A 17,154-nucleotide genomic window follows, 5' to 3' on the forward strand; every position below is an offset into this window, starting at 1 on the left:
ACACAGTCAGATTCCATCTGCACATGCAGCCCGATCCAACCCCGCATCCCTGGACCAGCGCCAAGGCCTCCGTAATGGATGCAGATAGCCACCAGACAACAAGAGCAGCGATTTACGGCCCACGACACCTGTACTGCAGCCTCTTGATTTACCTATTTATTTTTTTATTCATGCCTGCCCCCTCAAGCCCCACCTCCAAAAAAAAAGGGAACACAAACAAGCTTCCCTGCCCCATGACAAAAAGCACCGCTGGCTTTCTGAACAGCTCACCAGAGACCGATTCTTCGGAACATTTTCCCCCTGCTGTACATTACTTATGTTAAGCGGGGCATCTCTGACTGATCGCCAGCATCATAGGGGAAAGGCTGAGTCCTCTGTTATTCCTGTCAGCGGCCAGCTGAATCCACTTCACGACACGACTTCAGCCACCGGGCTGCCATTTCCAAAACGAGAACCCCAGCAACTAAAGATAATATATCAGGTGATTAAAAAAAAAATTACCATAAAGTCTCGAACCTGTGCAGATGGACTTAAAAACACCACTGAGACATTTGAAGAGAAAACAACGACGAATTAACTGTTTTCTTAAGACGATAGCTGTTAAATGAACTATGCCAGATACATCGGTGTACCGTTTACACCTGCCGGACTGCCACTTTAAGCACGGACAGCACTTCCACGCATTAATGTTCCAGTGTCGTGTAGCTTGCTTGTTCATAGTTTGTCTAATGTACAATGTTTGTTATGTTAGCTAGTGTTTATAGACAGTGGATTTCCCTCTGTCTCTGCTACCCTTAAACGACTGATTATTGCACAGGATTAATTTTTTGTAAATTACGCCAAACTCTGTCTTCACCACGCGAATGTCTGTCCTGTCATGAATGCTGCACCGTAGATTCAGGAGCAACATTATACCGTTTCATGTACTTTACATGGCAGGGTTGACAATAAAGCTTTACTTGACTACTTGACTTGAATATGCAGTAGCAAAGGAAAATATAATATAATAAAGCAATAATTAAAATACTCTTGACAGTATTAATAAATTACATTTAATCTTTTTTTATCTGTTTTAACCAGGAGATTTGTCATCCATTGTGCAACAGATACATGCCTAAACGAGGTTAAACAGTGTATTTTACAGTTTACTGGGTAAGCATAAACTCAGCACTCTTTGGTCTTGAGCCAGTGAATATGCATATGTGCGCGCAATTGTGTGTGTGTGGGTTGCTAAATGCATCTACTGGTAGGTATGCTGTATGTTGATATTTCAAGAAAAAAAAGCCTTTATTGACAGTGACCACATCCAAGATGACATGCTGCGTTTGACTCTTCTGCCACCAGGGGGCCAGGAGGTATTACTGCAGCAGTGGTGGAGGACACCTCTCTGTTTCCACCACATAGAGAGAAAAACACTGGCTTGGCAGACACGTAAAGAGAGTAATCCTGTCATCTGGCCACAGCAAACCTGAAATGACAGATGAGATTTTTGGAGGCTTATCCTTTTTCCCCTCCCTTATTTACGCCTTTCTCTAAAAATCTTTTAACCTTGTGAGGTTGGGGAGGTCGGGCAGCCCAAACAGAGAACGCCAAGACCCTCAGTCGCTTCTTCGTCTGTACCTGTCTTTTTTTCACCACACAGACGAACGTGTGGTGTTTTAAAGGAAATCGACAGCGACGTGGCACACCGGCTCAGTATGGGAATTAATGACATTCAGCTCCATAACCACTGGGCAGCACCAGAGCCTCACATCTCCAGGGCTGTGGGTTCAATTCCTACCCCATGTTCTCCCCTTTTGTATGCAGGTCTCCTCTCACACTCTAATAATAAGCGTTTCAGTCAGTTGGTGTCTCTAAATAGTCCTTGTATATGAGTGCCCTGCAATGGACTGACATCCTGTCCAGGGAATACCTGTTACCAGATGAGCAATTAAGGAAGATAGATTGTCTTGACCATGTAAGTAAAACACGTTAAATGGTTGAATTCTAATGGGGGGGCTGGTCAGGGATAGTAAAGCATCTGTCTCTGAAATTGATGATCATTTTTTTGTCCCTTACCCATAATGCCAGAGTGTGAAAATGGTAATAGGCGAGGAGAAATTGCTTTGCGTTTGGCATTTGGTGCAAATGTTAAAACGCTCCTATCCGCACCACCTCTGTCAGATAACCTAATGCTAATTTTAAAATGATAATTGATCAATTACAGCTTCTCAATCGCCGCTGAAGACATTACGTGTTGTGTGTCCATGTGTGACGTACTTTATCTGCATGCTGCACACACAAATATTAAAGAGGTGTGTAACAGGAACGTTTCATCTAAGTGTGGTCTGAAATCAGTTTGTGTGCGCCGAACTGCCTCCTGCCAACTGACACCATATCATGCTTTCTGGTAGAAAAAACAAGAAAAGGAAAAAAAGAAGAAAATTCTGGGGACCATTCTTGGTTTCTGTCTTGCCTCAGTGGTTGCTTGTTGACACTTCGGCTGATAATTGCACCCAGTTTATTATTTGTTCTTCGTTTACAGCCACGGGGCGGCACCTGATGCTTGGACTGAATTCCGCAGTTTTCCGGACCTCAGCGTTTTCCTTCCTTCCAGATGCCGCCAGTTGGAAACGTGGAGACTTCCTTAAAATGCCGGCGGCTGGATATCCAGGCGTAACAGGAACTCTTACCCAAACAGCGTTTTAAAATGCCTAGATTAAGGCTTCTAAAACGACGAAGTCCTCACAGAGAACAGACATTCTGATCGCTAAAACTTATCCGTCATGAGAAGGTAGTGGTCTCACGCTGCCTGTGAGGAAAGCAGCTATTTATAAGGGCTGATTGGCATCGTTCATCCCACCTACAGTTGTACTTCTGGAGGAATGTAAGGCCAGACTATGCAGAGCTAACATTATATAATAAAATATTCCCTCAGGCTGAGTGAATACAGCTGTTTTATTATTATTCTAGAATGGTACTTCGCCTAGGGTGTAGCCAATGATCAACAAAGAAGAACACGGTTAGGTTTCAAAAGAAGCTTCGGGGTGAGTTAAGTTTCTTTAGAGTCTAGCTGCAGGCCCACAGGCCTGGCCCAGAGAGCCGGACGTGGCGGGGAGAACTCAACCTGTGACAGATACTCCTGCGTATGGACAGAGAAGGAGGTATCATCTTTACTTCAAGGGTTCATTGCCGGGAGGAGGAAACGAAGACGGACCAATTCCTGACTCTTCTTCTGGGATCAGAGCCTGGGCGAGAGGGCGACGTGAGGAACACGTGAACGGGCAAGCAGAGGGCACCACATGTATGTCACAGACACCCGGGAAGACGTCGACAGCCGGGCTGTCACGCACACACCCAGCACGGGGGAAGACGGAGAACTGGAGTGGATCCATTAAGCCATTAGCACCACGCTCTCTGCCACTGAGAATTTACCCCTCAGAAAGTACATTTCCTCTGCCGACATGAGCAGGGTCGTAGGCATTGTGCAGCCAACAATGGCATTTAACACGGGCGTTTCTGCTCGCGCCGGAAGCATAGAAACGCTCTGGGTCTAAGCTGGGACCTACGATTCACTGCGTCGCTCCTTTGTTAGCATGCTGCGCAGGACGGCTCCCGGGGGGGGGGGGTCCGCTGAGGGCCCCAGCTCTCTTTCATAGATTGATTTCTTCTGGGGGATCAGGGGCCTTTTTTGATGGGCTGGGGGGGGGGGTTCCTCTGCCAGTCAAAGAGATAAATAAACTGCAGAGCATTAGTCACACATGGCTCGAATTTAAAGGGGGGGGGGGGGGGGGGCAGAATTAAGCGGCAGCTGGGCTGGCTGTATTTCATCCGTTTTATCCGTAAAGCCCAGGAGTCACGGCGGTATGACTGGGGGGCCAGTGAGCCCCCGTTGTCCTGGGGTCGGGCCTGGAAGCCGCTGGCTCATACTTCCCACTCACTTGTGCCTGGCGGGGGGACAGTGCTCCCCTCTTATATTGCGCAATTAACTACAGATCCCCTACCGTATGCGGCAAACCTGAGTTGCTCAGCCCTTCACGTGGCGACGGAGGAAAAGTCGCCATAGTTACACGGCCGATGCATTAGCCTCTCCGCGGTTGGCAGTGACCCCAGAGGACACGCTAAAAATAGACAAACACTGTAACAGCTGCGCAGATCCATAAAGCCCCCTGTCATCACAGGAGATTAACACACATACCTGGCCACACATCAAGGGAGCCGAAATGAAACAAAAAATGTGTGGAAAGAAAAAAAAAGAAATAATCAAATGATTCTGAAATTTAAGGACCGGCATGCTACTTGCTATGCTGACATAGAGGCAATTAGGAAAGGCACACAAACACGCAAGTCAGTTCCCCATCGCCATGGTGACATCACGGACCCTCAATGTCACACCATGGTTATGGAGCAGAAGCTACTTATTTTTAACTTGCTTTTTTTAAGCGTGTATTTTTTGCACACAACCTATATGCCTATAAAAACTATTTATATATTTTAGATGTCTCTCGTCCAGGAACAGCCATGGGTAATAACATAGAGACACAGAGACAGCAAGGTTTGATGATTGTTGGCTTGCAGGTAGCACTCTTTAAAATTCATCATGAGGGCACCCTCTGAGGCGGAGTGCCTTGCAAATCTCCCATCGAAAATGCCCACTCAGTATAACCGCCTTTCAAGAGTCTCCTCTTTAATAATAATGGCGAATTGCATGTTAGTGATATTCCTACCTGCAGCCTCCCTTCTCAGGGGGGTAACATACAGTTTAAAGCCAAAGAATTACATGCAGAGATGTCATTTATAAACATGGTAACGCTTTATATTATCTGCACTTTCATAATGCCTTTATGATGCTTTTATAGAACATTCAGTGTACCTTCATAATGCCTTTATAATGCATTCATTCAAAACATTCATAAGCAGTATGGAAGTACATCTTAACATCCTAACACACCTTCACAGATTAAATATACTTTAATAACAAACATTATATAATAAGCACAAACATTACAATCAAATAATCATATAATATATGTTATTAATGTACATTAAAGCTGTTAAAGTATGTTAGGATGTTGAGGGATACTTACATGCTGCATATGAATGTTCTATGAATGCATTATGAAGGTGAAGGTGCACTGAATGTTCTATGAATGCATTATGAAGGTGCAGTTAATGGGAAGTGTTATCAATCATACTTTATAGAAGGGTGTACATCAGGGGTGGCCAATCTTATCCGCAAAGGGCCGGTGTGTATGCAGGTTTTTGGGGTAACCTTTAGGTCCGCTGTTCAAACCCAGGTGTGAGGTGGGTAGGGTAGGGAGTTGCAGTGAAAACCCGCATTAACATCGGCCCTTTGCGGATAAGATTGGCCACCCCTGGTGTATATGGTTTATAAAAATCTAATTTAGGCCTGTTTGCAGGACCGGAGTAGAAGCCCTAGTTGGAACTCGGTCTTGTGCTGTACTTACGCACCCAGGGAAGCCCAACCTGCATCTTCCCCATCTTCACCACCTCCCGCACTGCCCTGCCTGGACAGGTCCAGTCGACACTTTCATTATTCCTCTGAAACTCACTGACTTGCCATAGCACACCCACCTCTCTGGGGCACATACCACCCAACTCAACTTGAAGCACCAAGCCTCTGGGCCAGCTGTCTAATAAGCTGCCAACATGTGGAAAAAAATAGCATCAACCCAACAACCCTGTGCCGTTGTAAATGTAGGGTACCTTCACGTCAGTGTTGAGGCTTTAATGAGCATCATGTGTTTTTGCAGATCATCTGAGATGGGGATGGAAATCAAACCACCAAGAGCATCAAGGATAAGAAAAAAAACCTGTTCTGCTGGTCCGTGAGAGCAGAGTGATTGTAACCACTATGGAGGAACGACCTCATCACTACTTGCTGCAGTGACTGCCTGAAATGATAAGCTGAGGACTACTTTAGCTGGACCTAATGGAGCTGCCATGATTCTGCTGCCAGTAGAGAAGGCTCCCCTTGCACCAAGCCTTAAATATACCCGCAAACGTTTCATCAATGCTGGCTAAGAGGGCTTTTTAATTGATGAAGCTCGTAGCCTCCAACAGTGTTCAGGATATCTGCAAGGGACTTAGCCATACTGGGTACATCACTTGGGCACATCATTTTGGAACATCACTTGGGCACATCACTTGGGAACATTACTTGGGCACATCACTTGGGAACATCACTTGGGCACATCACTTGGGATTGATGCATTCTTCATGTGCATACTTACAGTACACAGCTAACAGCAGATAAGTTTCTCAAGAACAAAAAAAAAAAACAGTAACAGAAAACGTTTAACATAAATGTAAACTATATATATGGACACAGATACGTCTCACCACACTACATTTATCAGACACTTTTATCCAAATTGACTCAGAGTGGAATCAAGGGCTACAATTCAAGTATTTTTTGTGGGATTTGAACCCACACCCTTTGGGTTGTAAGGGCATTGCTCTACTCCTCTTGTTGTACTACAGGAGCTAATTATATTGAACTACAGGAGCTAATTACTAGAAGCAGGGAGTGCCATATGTACAGCAGTAAGGAGCTACATGTATCTACAACTCGCTGTCTTCATTGGGCATCCTGCCTGGCAGTGCCCCCTCTGGACTGCACTTAAACCATTTCATTAATTTAGTAATTCGACAGTTAAAAGTTGAGAGAATGAGGGAGAGCTTGAAACACTAGGCCTCAGCAACCATGTGCATACTGTAAGTGTCCAGAAAGGAAAAAGTCACAAGCCTACATAAACTACATAAACCGCTCTGTCGCTCTGATGTGGGCAGTTAACATGATCTCATATTGACAGATCAAGACGGCAAATGCATATACAGCTCGCCTAGCGAGATAAGCAAACGTCCTTGTTTATACAGCGGGGAAGAGGATAATCCGCCCCAAGAATGAGCATTTACTCCGCTTAAAACTTCAATCTTGCCTATGGGCCTTTATTGAATCAGTGGGCAGCATCACAATTCCTTTGATTCGTGGGGAAAGCCTATCTGTAGGGGGCTATGTGAATGTTACCTTTAAAAAAAAAAAAACTATATCACTATTTGCTTATTGGAGTGGACTCTTTCCAAAATGAAAAGTAGATTGTAGATGAAATTAGATTAAGTTAACTCGTAATTTGTCCGTGACTGTTACCCAAATTCACCACTATATAGCGTGTCAATGCCTTATACTGTATATGTTCTGGTGCTTTCAGAGGGGATATATAGCCATGATCTGTTCACTTGAAGGACAGGAAGAAATTTAGCTTGAATTGCTTAAAAAAATACAGATGGAAACGGTATAAAATGATAAACCATGTATGTCAGGTTGGATTAAAATTTATGGCTAAACTAAATTAATTACTGCGATGAATTATTGGAAACATATTTCCCAGTGTCCCTAAACTTTCATATCTGATATCCATCAGCCTCAACAACCCTGTATAAGATTCCTCGTCGTTCTCTATTTTTTTAATTCCTCATTGGCCTGGAAGCAGAGCTATGCAACTGCAATGGCATTCGCTTCCCGGGATAGAAATTACAGATGGAATCCAGACAGTGGATGTAAATTTCCAGCAGCAGTACGAGAGCGAATACAAGCAAAGCAAAACATTAGAAAGTGCGGCAGAAGAGAGACTTGAACAGTTGATCTGAAGAGGTTATTTGGGCTGTTTAGAACATTTCGGTCTTTTTAAGGTCTCTCCCTAACATCTCTGCTGGAGCAGAGTAAAAGGAGGACCTGTATGGTCAGCAGAGGAGAGCAGTGGCATCCGAGAGGCTGAAGAGGAGACTGCTTAACCGGGAGTGGATAGATGACAATGATCAGCAGGCCAGAGTAGAGAGCAGAGCGGGAGGTCAGTCGAACTGAGGGGCCGGGAGTCATTAGAGAGGGGGCTGGCAGATGGGAGCGGTCATTAGATAGGGATGACAGCAGTCTGGGGGAGGTAGCGCAGTAGAATGGACAAGGGTCAGCAATCGTTTAGCAGAAGTGAGGAAGGCTTGTTTAGCAAGAGCGCGAGGGGCTTGCAGAAACCACATGTTCAGTAGACGTCAGTGGAAATCACAGAGGTCAGAGGGGGCATCAAGGGCTATCGGTGGTGGGGGGCAGGGTGCACCGGGAATGATGGCAGCTCACAACCTATTTAATGAGCACCCCGGGTCCAGGAACCAGCAGGGGGCGCACTAGATGAAGAAAAAATAGCAACCCGGCAGCAGCGTGGCGGGGGTTGACTGAAATCGAGGATGCCCTCATCACTCCTGTTCCCCCATTAATGGCTCTTAAACATCTGCTAAACACCTACACGCCGGATATAAAGCTGAGAAATAAAAGCCTCGGAAGATGCGTCTGCTATTAAGTATTAATGGCTCCGATCGGCAGTGACCAGAGGCGAGAGCACCAATGAGGGCTCCCTCCGCTTCCTGGGCTTCCCCCGTTTGGTAGAACATGTAGCTTCGGCGTGAATCCCAAATGAGGTTATAGGGCTTTTCCGCATCACTGTACTGCACGCTCTCGGTATGTGCGCACGCTGCTGTCTAAGATCCAGGGCTAGACTGGTCATCCGGCACAGCAGGCATTTCGCTGGAAAATCTGGCTCCTCCACCTACTCAGAACAAAAGGACCTCCCCTCCTCTCCAAACTCGGCCATTTTTATCGTAGACATTTACGTGTGGTTGGCCGGTATGGGCAAATGTTCAGGGCTGATTTTTAATCCCAGTCCTGTCCCGTTAACATCCAGGACATATATAAAAGTAGACGCCTTAAGAATGTCAGGTCTATCCCCAGTCATGCAAGCCATCCCAGCCACACACTGCTTCCACTTTTGCAGTCAGGGAAACATCATCAGAGCATCGGAGCACAGATGAACTGGCACCGAAATGGCTACTACCCTCAGGCAGAATGGCTACTCAGCAGTCATGGAAACTTTGCAGATTTTGCACATTTCTATTTTTTCTTTTACTATTTCACTTATTACTTTAATTACTTGTTTATTTACTATAGGAAGCTTTTAGGGACACATTTCCTTACCTGCCTCTACTGAGGTGTGCACCACTGCCATGACGCGCCTATCGCGAAGATACCGACTGACAGCAGTTATCTTATACAGTCCTTCCTTGTAATTGTCCCTAACTGTCCAGGTTGACCCTATTTGGTGAACCAAGCCTCCATACTCCACGTCACCGGCCATTTGTTTCCGCTACAGGTACTCCGACAAAATGACTGATGCCATTCACGTCACGTCACGCTAATCGAACATCTACATGGACACCAGATCCATCGCCGGCCTCCTGTCAAAGGCACGCAGTCTCTCAGCACGGACGTCTTTCCGCAGAGCAGGCTCCGCATGGGACGTTGTAGGGTAAGATTCCCTTCTTAATGGCATCTGGCGACGTTGTTCGGCCGAATGCACCCACAGAAAGCGGCTAACCTAATACTGAAAAAGCCAGAATCAGACGTTTGTATCACGAAAATAATAGGAGTTCAAGTAATTAATCCATTCATCATTTATTATTGACGTATTATCTATTATTAATAATGTGACCTCTTGTGAAGAACATGATGTTTGAAATATTTTTAGCTAGTACTCGACTATTAGTGCTAATTAGAGAAGATAGAGGAAGAAATTTCTCTGAGGCTACAGCCCCATCTGCTCAGAATACTGGCAAGCACCCTACAGCTGTAAGCAAAGGATTTTGGTCGGTTAACAAGGTCATTGACGGATGCTGGGGCTCGCCTTGGCTGCCTCGCTCATGGCTCAGAGGTGTGGTTACCGCAGTATAATGATCCCTATAAACAAGCCTTTTGATTTTTTAATGAATCTTTTTTGCTCCCTGAAATATAAAACCATCGATTCCGCTCGCCACGATTCACTGTGGATAAATCGGGCGGTTAGCCTTAAAAGAGAACGCTGGATTTTCATCGGACTCCCTTAAAAAGCATCCGTGTCTGCCTCCGTTATTTCCGTCAGGTTTGCCAAAATAATTGGGAATTATTGATTAAATCAACCGTGTCTGCTGGAAACAAATGGAGTCAAGTAGCAATTCAGTTATTCTCAAAGCTTTAATTATACCCTCCATACACTTAATTATCCAAGATTTCATAGATGTGATGTATACCATTCAAGAGGCACAAGGACACTAAAAAGCGCACTTTAGCTAATTGTTTCTGCACACTATGCTGAGAAAATTAATGAGAGAAGTGGCATTTGTGGTCATGGGATAATTGCATTCTGCACTTGTTGAACCTTTTTTCGGTAACCAGTAGCTATAGGGTGTCAACGCTGGTCCAACTGACTCCATTTGTAATGGTCTTAGATCGAGGTGTTTATCTAAATCAGCGGGATGCAAATTGATGAAAGTGTATCGCAATCGACGATCTTAATGGTGAGAGAGGAGGGCGGGTGTCCAAGGCAGTGAGAGAGGGGGGCAGGATTCCAAGGCGGTGTTTGTTAAGGCCGAGGTTCTCGAAATTCCCCGACGGGTCGACGTTCTGGTAATGTAAACAGAGTGAAATTTCGCATAAACGTTTCCATGGCATTCTCTCCAGAATGACGGAACTGTCAGCTTCAACTTGCTTTCTTGTGTATCGTTCTTTTTACGCCAGTTCCTTCTTTAACGTTGGTGTTGGCCCGCCAGTTATGTTCTGGGTTTCTTTATTTTTAAAGTGAAACCATTCCTTGACTGTCGACAGCCTCGCTATATCTGAACAGCCCCATGTTGTGGCCTTCAGGCTTTGCCTTGACCACACATCCGACGAAAGTATCAACACATATTTGACACTGTGGAGAAGTACTGAATTCATAAACAGAGACATGAGTGTACGGCAGAACTAAAAAGGACACTAATCATGAGACGAAAAACATTAAAGGGAAAACAATCAGAAATGACACTACTGATAAAGTCAAGCTTATATTTCAGGTTTGAATCTGAATTGAATCAAAAATTTGAATGCTGCAAGACATTAAAGTGTCAGTTTCTTCTGAGCTAGAGCTCGTCATTTCATGCTGTTCACCTCAAGTAAACATTTCCTCAGAGAATAAAAAAGTAAAGAAACGTAAAACAAAATAAGCATATCAAACAAAGAGGCAGTGTTACTGGCAGTGCAGTAATCCAAATGACTCAGGAATATTCACTGCCTAGATTTAAACACAGGGCACAGACAGTTTGGAGGCAGACATATTCTTAGCTACGGTCAGTATTCCGTTACCGTGCTTTAGAAGTCAGTCAGACTCAGACTCCTTGAGACCGTCTTTCACGCACATAATGCATGGGCCCTCTGACGAGCCCCAGACGAACCTATATAAGCTCGTTTTCCGCCTCTTCCTGCCTCCCAAACACCGCGGTCTATAAAACGAGGCAGACAGAAGGACGGGTCGTTTCCGCCGACCTCGACCTGGCTTAACGAGCAGCCTCGGTGGGCGCAGGGCTGGGAACCCACAGGCAGAGGTTAACGAGGGAAGGCCGGCCCCGTCTTGTACGTTACAAGGCCAGCTAATTGGGAAAAGGCCTCCCATTTGCGTTGAATGACAGGCGACGCAAGTGGCCGTGATCCAGGGCCCGGTGTCACATCGCTCGCGGTCGCCTGACCCTGGCGCGGGAAGGCACAGGGGTGTGAGAAGGCAAACAGATCAGCCAAACACACCAGCCACCTCACAACAAAGCATTATTTACAATAAGTGTGAGAGCATTAGACTAGCGATCGAGATTTACGAGGCTCGTGTTTTAACATGGTGGTGTAAAAGCCTGCATTTGCATTTTGTCTTTTTTCATAGTCAAACAATGGCACTATGCCATCCCAGAGCCCAGAGTGCTTTAGTTTTTAAATTATTTATATCACCTGTTTGGGGTAAGGCATGTCGCACTGGATTACACTCGTTTATTCAAGAAAAAAAAGGTACATCATTTCATCATTAACTTTTTTTCACCTGATTTATTGTTGGTGTCTTTTAAAATATAATTTAACAGTTATATTAAATTACAGATTATTATTACCCGTTACCTGTGGTGCGTGACTGTTGTTGGCAAACTACTGATCACAAGCCATTGACAAGAAGCCACTACCCTGACTACAGAACACAAAATATTCCTACTCTATGCTATCTGTGTTACCCCAAGATCAATTCTGATTCTGACAGCCTGTCAAAATCTCTCAGAAATGTGAAATAAACAGAGGTGGACATTTCTGGTCCAGAAAGTAAAAATCCAGACCAAGATTTTGTTTCAGCCAGTCGAGTACTCTGTGACTGGGACTGTTTATGCTCAACTGGTCGGCTGAAATAAAATCTTGGTGTGGATTTTAACTTTCTGCACCTAAACTATCCACCTCTAGAAATAAACATGCAAGTGACTAGACGGACATTGCATTTACCATGACCTTATATGGTCAATCAATTTATTGCATTTTCCTCTTAGATATTGGCCTGCGTCCAGTTCTGACTCGGCTCACATTTCTGTGGCCTTTTCCGTGATGGAGGTACAGTCTGCACCCCTGTAAAGTTGGTCAGGGTTGGGGTACAGGTGTCGGGGGGGGGTTAGCATTGTAACACCACTCTGTTTTAAAAGGAGCCGCTCAATGGCGCCACTTCAGTAGATTCACACCTGCAGGAGACGCTACTTTCCCTGCAAAAGATTATTTGGAGGGAAAGCCATGAATCTGAAAAAAAGAGAGAAAAAGCCCCCCCTCCATTTCGCTAAGTGTACAACAGCCCACCCCTGCTCTGGTATTTGCTGCATACAGCGAATCTTTAATGAGATCCAGGACTGTAATGCAGGTAGGACCTGATACTATTACAGACCTACACCATAAATATTACAACACTCAGCAGGTAGAGGTAATAAGGCCACTTTTACTATGGTGTTTGTCTTTTACTGTGGATTATTTGATGAGAAGTGTGCATTCCCTATAAACAATGTATACGGCTTGTGACATTTCAACAGTATCTGTCGGTATGAAAATCCTCAGTTATTCTGCAGGTTTTTTTTTTTTTTTTAACGAACGACAGGGATGATTTGTCATACATTGCTGGCTGGCGATGTTCAGTGGATCCTTTCTCTCCCGACTTTTCCGGCATTTCTGTGGCGGAGCGCGGTAAAATAATAGGAAGAGGGTTAGTAAACCCGAAGACTCGAAGATGGGTTTAAAGAATCACCGAGCCTGAGATAAAAGTGTGAATGAACGGAGGGAGACGGGGGAACATATTCGGGGGAAAAGCTGGGCCCCCATTACCCACGGCGCCGTCGGCCCGGTTAACTTCAATCCCATTTCTTTGCAGTGTGCTCTCTGCAGTGTGCTCTTTGCAGTGTGCTCTCTGCAGTGTGCTCTTTGCAGTGTGCTCCTTATGACGCTCTTGCTGTGGAGCAGCTCTACAGGGACCAGGCAGAAGGACCCTGGGGTGACGGTACTGGCAAGAAATTCCTCGGGGCAGGCAGGAGCCAAACCATGAGGGAAACCTGACTCGCCAGAGGCGGGGGCTGCATCTTTAAGATAATGTGCTTCAGTCTCTCCATTCATTTTCTATATCGGTTTATAGGATGCGGGGCTACCGGGAACAGATACACATATCGGGTATACCTATCCTTATGGGGACCGCTCATTCATGTCTATAGGAAAAATGCTAATGCTAACTATGACAACCTTAACCCCCACCCAGCCCTAACCATAACCATAATTAACCTAACAAAATACAAGAGTTTTTGCGTTTTTAGTTTTTTCATAGCAGTCACCGATTTTTATAAAATAGGTATTTATAAAACGGATACTTATCACATTACGGGGACATTGTGTCCCCATAAGGATAGGTATACCCGCTCACACACACACACACACACACACACACACACTCTGAGGTGATTCTAGGGACACTGGGAGCCCTATACAAAAATCTCCATGGGGCCCTCCAACTCCCCCCCCCCCCCAGCATGGTACAATTTATTACCATTATTTCAGTGTGAAGTCTAACTATAATATCAACAAAGAGATCTAATAAACACACATTGATTTGCTTTGACTTGATTTGCACTTCAGTGAAAAACAGAATACACAAAAAAGTAGATTTGTCGTTGCAATGTGCTATGTAATCAGCTGCCGTTGGAGGCCCCCTTACAGCTCGGGGGCCCCAGGCAATTGCCTGCCTTGCCTGTCCTGTTGCTACACCCCTGTACACATAGAGAACTATGGAGGAAATCGATTCCACATCACAGAAGCTGAGAGGCCACAGTACTACCCACTGAGTCACACCTATTCCAGGCTGCACAGGGCACAATGCAGGGACACACCACGGATGGGATGGCAATCCATCGCAGGGCACATTCGCACACACACTCTCCTGGCAATTCAGAGACGCCAGCTAAGCTAACTGCACGTCTTTGGACCGTGAGCAATATGTAAGTTCCACTGTGCTACGTACTCTGTCACCACGCCATCCAATCACACGCCAGAGTACATCATCACGTTTGTCGTTTCATCCAATATTTATCATTCTTTCAAAGTCGTGGAATTAATTTATCCTTAATATCCAAATTAAGCAAAATATCACACATGATTAATATCACTTGCTTTCATTACTCAGAGCTATTTTTTCGATTATGCGATATTGATCTGGAGTTAAGAAAACTACTGTGCTTTTACTTAAAACCTGTTCGAAAATATTGTTTGGCAATTAAAGTTTAAATAATTTGTCTCCATCCATCCATTTTCTGTAACTGCTTGTCCCATTCTGGATCGCGGGGGTCTGGAGTCTATCCCAGAGGCTACAGGTGCAAGGCAGAGAACAACCCAAGATGGGGCACCAAGCCATCGCAGGCCACACTCACACGCCATTCCCTCACACACGCACACCTACAGACAATTCGGCAAAATTAGGAAGAGAGAACGCCCATTTTACTGGCCCTCAAGGCAGCCAGAAACATATGACGACGACGATGATGCGAAACAGGCAGTTTTAGCTCCTGTGGGAAGTGTGATCACCCCAAATTGAACAGTTTCTGGGGTGGTGTCCTTTTTTGGGGATTCGTTGAAGGGCAGGAGACTGACTCTGCTTCCCTCATAGCAGGCAGTCCATTCCGCTCTGATCCCCTGTCTTATCCCTGGGATTGAAAGAAGCGGAACTGCAGAAGGCCACCTTACAAGCAGGTCAGGACATTCTGTCCATCTGAGCTGACGGGGGGGGGGGGGGCACTATCCCGTTCCTTCTCACCAGTTTGTGTGAGTAACATCTCCACGTCCTGGCTTTTGAAGCCGCGTCGTGATTGCGCCACAACCTTGCCGTACCCCAACGTGAACCGGAGCAGCAGTGGAGCATGATGGGTAAAGAACCCTGTTCTTGTCCAGACCTAGGAAGGCTGCTGTGGTTCTACCTTTGAGTAAAGGGTGGATCCTTAGTGCTTCCAGAAATGCCGTACACGTCCAAAAGGGGCAGGCTTCCATACATTAAACAATCTCCATAAGTGTGCTGCCGATGTAAATCAGAGAAATGCCCAATCTGTTCATGCACATGGATAATGTGACGTTTCCAGCTGAACGGTACCAGCCAATACAGGCAGATACAGAGGTCTCCACAAGGTTCAGCAAACACTGTTATTACATATATTTGAATTACACAATATTCATGATACAAAATCCCTTGGTGTTTAGCCATTTCAAGTTTTGTGCTACCAAGAGATTACGGGTCAGCAATGAACGTAATCAGACACACACATTATTAAAAGAATAAAGAATAACACTAAATAATACTAAATAAATAATGGTTAATAATAACAGTTCAGCTGGGGACCCTCAGTCACCTAAGAGGATTGAGGAGCTGACATTTTAAAATGCACATTAATTATTAATGTTAGAATCACAGTGGAATTAGAACTCATACACAATGAAAATCAGCATTCATACAGGAATATAAACTAGAGAGAATGACAAACAGTATTACCAATGTTTCCAACTTCATTTTAAAGTCACTGGATAAAATTTAATTCAGCAACACATACATTGATTAATTTTCTATTTTGCTCATCCAGTTGGTGGTGAAAATAAATCTGGGAAACCATGACGATGGTGTCCAGTGACCGCAGATGAGTTAACCCCGCCCACGAAGCTCAGCCAATGAGAGTTCAGTTCCCAGCCCTGGGCTCTGACTGGCCCATATCGAGCGACACTGCCTGGAGGGACTCCCTTCCAACAGGCGCCTGGGAGTTAATGCCGGGGGGGTGTGACGCAGGAGTAGTGGGGAGTTGAGGAGGATGTGATTTATGACTGTGTGAGAGCCCCGGAGCACACGAGGAGTTCAGCACTGAAGAGTAAGAGGAGAGTAATGCCCCGGGGGGCAGCGGGGGCTGTTAAATGAGCCCATTGCTAACCCCCCACCCCCACAGGCACGTAGGTCCGATTCGTTGCAGGCTGACTGCTTCCTATAGACACCACGGTCACGGTGCATTGTGCAGGGATGTGGAATTTGCAGGGATGTGGAATGGCCCGGGGTGGGCGGGGTCTCAGTAACTGAACAGCACTGGTGGCCCCCCGGTTCCAAACGAGATCCTTTCCCTAAGCACAAGCCAAATTTGTAGATAAGTTGGACAGATAATAGTACGGTACATAATAATACGGTATTAAAAAATGTAACTACATATGGTAGTGCCTCCAGCGGATGAAGCATTCAAGCCGTGCAAAGCTTTCACGAGCGTCACAAAGAAGTGCCTGCTTATCATGAACCGCTGTATACTTGCATTTTTAATGTATTAGGCTTCATGGCAGTCGGTCCGTAAGTACAGGTTGTCCATAAGCTGGACATTCTTGACCCAGGGGACTGCCTGCAAAATGTACACATCACAAGGAGATGTGGCTAAAACGTCTGCGTCTGCACATTGCTGGCTTGGGTGCACCTGTCTGTGACACAAGACACCTGCACGTGAGGATCACATGACTCACTCCATCTGCCCCTGACTCACTGGGCTATTTGTCACGTAGCCGGAGCAGGGCCCTTGGGCATGACTAGTCACCTGCCCGTCTTCCTGTCCGGCGAGGCATGAGACGGCACGTCCCTTAGCTAAATGTACCAACTGGCCTTCTTATACGTTTATTGGTCAAAGTGCTTCGTCTAATCACCAGTCACGAGCTGGGGGGGGGGCTGACATGCTCCGCGTTGGCACCATATGTGACTCTGCGGGTTAGGA

At 45.6% G+C, this 17,154-nt stretch overlaps 1 protein-coding gene and 1 long non-coding RNA gene across 3 annotated transcripts in view; one reads left to right on the forward strand and one right to left on the reverse strand.

Annotated features, from left to right (window-relative positions):
* Positions 1–17,154, reverse strand: part of LOC111836091 (exostosin-1) — a 189,210-nt gene that overhangs the window by 126,362 nt on the left and 45,694 nt on the right. The window lies entirely within an intron of this gene.
* LOC111836093 (uncharacterized) lies at positions 88–2,807 on the forward strand. Its single transcript, XR_002836339.1, has 4 exons — positions 88–481; positions 1,081–1,152; positions 1,345–1,957; positions 2,525–2,807. It is a non-coding gene; the product is annotated as an uncharacterized lncRNA (long non-coding RNA).

Source organism: Paramormyrops kingsleyae, chromosome 19, assembly GCF_048594095.1.
Source record: "Paramormyrops kingsleyae isolate MSU_618 chromosome 19, PKINGS_0.4, whole genome shotgun sequence".
NCBI classification, from domain to species: Eukaryota; Metazoa; Chordata; class Actinopteri; order Osteoglossiformes; family Mormyridae; genus Paramormyrops; species Paramormyrops kingsleyae.